Genomic DNA, 2,641 nt, shown 5'->3' with positions numbered 1-2,641 from the left:
TTTGTTCATGACTTCAAGTTGAGCAGCCACAGATGTGAATGCTTCAACTTGATGAATTCCAGTTGATTTTCGGGCCCCACTCCTTTCAGATTGAGGATGATAGCCACTGGTTGCCATTTCCTCGATTAATTCATAACCATCCTCCGACGACTTTCGCAGTAGATTCCCACCTGCAGCTGCATCTAACATGGTACGATTTGAATGAGAAAGTCCATAGTAAAAAGTTTGTACCACAAGACCGTCTGGTAATTGGTGGTGTGGACATCTCCTCAGTAGATCCTTGTAGCATTCCCATGCTTCATAAAATGTTTCCTGTTCACCTTGGGAAAAAGTTGTGATGTCCGCTCTCAGCTTCATTGACTTCGATGGTGGGAAGTATTTGGTGAGGAAAGCTTTAGCCAGATCATCCCAAGTTATGATGGAACCTGCAGGTAAATTCATTAGCCATGCTTTCGCCTTGTCTCATAGTAAAAAAGGGAATAAATGCAAACGAATAGCGTCATCTGAAACTCCCTGTATCTTGAATGTATCACAAATTTCTAAAAAATTTGTGAGATGCACATAGGGTTCATCAATGACACTTCCACCAAATTGAAGCGTGTTCTGGACCATTTGAAGAATCGCCGGCTTTATCTCAAAGTGATTCGCTGCTACAGTTGGCCGGATAATGCTTGGTCGAGCACCTTCAATGTTTGGTAAGGCAAGATCCATCATGGATCTGTAAACTGGTGGTTCTTGTTCGTGTTCTCCTTCCATTTCTTGCTGATGTTGCCTTCTTCTTCTGTGAAAGGTTCTGTCGATTTCTGGATCAAAAGGCAATAGTCCTTCAGGTGAGTGTTGCATGTACTGCAAGAGAATCCTGCAGTCCACAGATGGAAAATAATGATTAAAATTGTAATAGAGAAAAATCAAATCAAACAAATTAAAATCTATTTAGTCCCCGGCAACGGCGCCAAAAACTTGATCGAGCAAATACTACCACGAAAAATCAACGTAAATATATCTACCAATTAAGCTCGAATAAATCGCAAGTGCACGATTCAAGTTATAATATAATGTACTGAGTACGAGTATTGTCCTCAGGGACTAACGAAAATAATTTGTCTTTTCAATTTTTAACTACACAAAGTATCGAAAAAGTGATTTGTGAATTAACTAACATCTAAAATTAAAACTCAATATAAATAAACTTAAATTTCACAACCAAGCCAACAAATCTCAGAGTGAAGAATAACAATTCAAAATGATTTTGTTGGAATTTCGGTTCACCTTTTCCCTAATTGAACTGGACGATTGGAACTTAATTTATTCTTATAAATTTAACAGAAGTTCCTATAACATTGACACTCTCTCTCGAGGTGATGCCAAACTAATCAAATCAGTGAAGTAATTAAATCTCTCTAATTATTTATCACGACTGATTGCTTTGCGTTCTATGAATTCTACAACTTTCAACCTGGTGGTCTATGGCTATCAACATGTACTAAATACCATATCTCTATGCATATTTTAAGTCCATGGATTATATCATTCGTCCTAATTATAAACCTATCTCTCGACAGCAATTCATAATTTACGAATCTATGTTAAGGGTAGCTAATCATCAACATAGAAAGAAAAACATGATAAAATCAATTATAAACATAAATCAATTCCCAATACGTCCGGTGATTCAATCACACTACAGTGTTTCGGGATTAGGATCCCCTCGATTCCAACAAAATAATAGTTTAGCTAGTAGAATTCATTACAAAAATTCAATCTCCAAGATGTTCAACATAAAAATTCAGAAGAAGAAGAAAAAGAAAAACTCCCAACGGAGAAGAGAAATCTCAAGCGTTCAGCCGCCGGTAGTTTTCTGATATGCGTCCCGTGTAACCCTCAAAAACTAAAGAAATAATTGTATTTATAGTTCCCCAGAATCCTCTCCGAAATAAACTCTCAAAATAATAAAAAAAATAAAAACTGCGCGCCGCGCCCGAGCGGTAGAAATTGGCCGCTCGGGCGCCTCGAAACTCCTTGCACTACTGTCTCAAAAATACGTGACCGCGCCCGCGCGGTAGAATATGGCCGCTCGGGCGCCTCCTAAAGTTCCAACCTACTGTTTTTCTCAACCGTGTATGCGCCCGCACGGTAGATACCGCCCGCACGCCCTTCTTCTTTTCCAGAATTTTGCCTTTCTTCTTGTTCTATCTGCATGGCCTCTACTATGCATCACCTTCCCACCAAGTATCGGCATTTCTTGGTGATTTCCTGCCATAAAAATAGATAAACCAGAGGAGTGAATACGAACATAATAAAACAATATAAAGAACAAGAATGGAAAAGAACGGACAATAAGTAAACGAAACGAATGCAAAACAAACACAAAACAAACAATAAAAACACATAAAAACGACTCCTATCAGTGATCTCGGTAAAGGTCACTACACACCCTATTCAACATAGGTATGTCTGGCATATTCTCCACATCAAAAGCATTCCCATGCACTCCAAGTGCAAAGATATCTAGAGGCACAGGTTCCTCAGCAACAAGAACTATGTCTTGTTCGATTAGAGAGTGTGGTGACGGAGGTGTTGTCAGCATCTCCCAAAAATCCCATCTCAGATCGAATATCATTAGAATCGAATTCCTTTCCTG

At 38.9% G+C, this 2,641-nt stretch overlaps 1 non-coding gene across 1 annotated transcript; it reads left to right on the top strand.

Moving 5' to 3' along the window:
- Positions 1-247: 247 nt before the first annotated feature.
- On the top strand, positions 248-354 carry LOC140885893 (small nucleolar RNA R71). The gene has a single exon (XR_012151305.1). It is a non-coding gene; the product is annotated as a small nucleolar RNA R71 (small nucleolar RNA).
- Positions 355-2,641: the final 2,287 nt, after the last annotated feature.

This window comes from Henckelia pumila, chromosome 2 (genome assembly GCF_033568475.1).
Source record: "Henckelia pumila isolate YLH828 chromosome 2, ASM3356847v2, whole genome shotgun sequence".
Taxonomy (NCBI): Eukaryota; Viridiplantae; Streptophyta; class Magnoliopsida; order Lamiales; family Gesneriaceae; genus Henckelia; species Henckelia pumila.
This window is presented reverse-complemented; position numbering and strand designations above follow the sequence as displayed.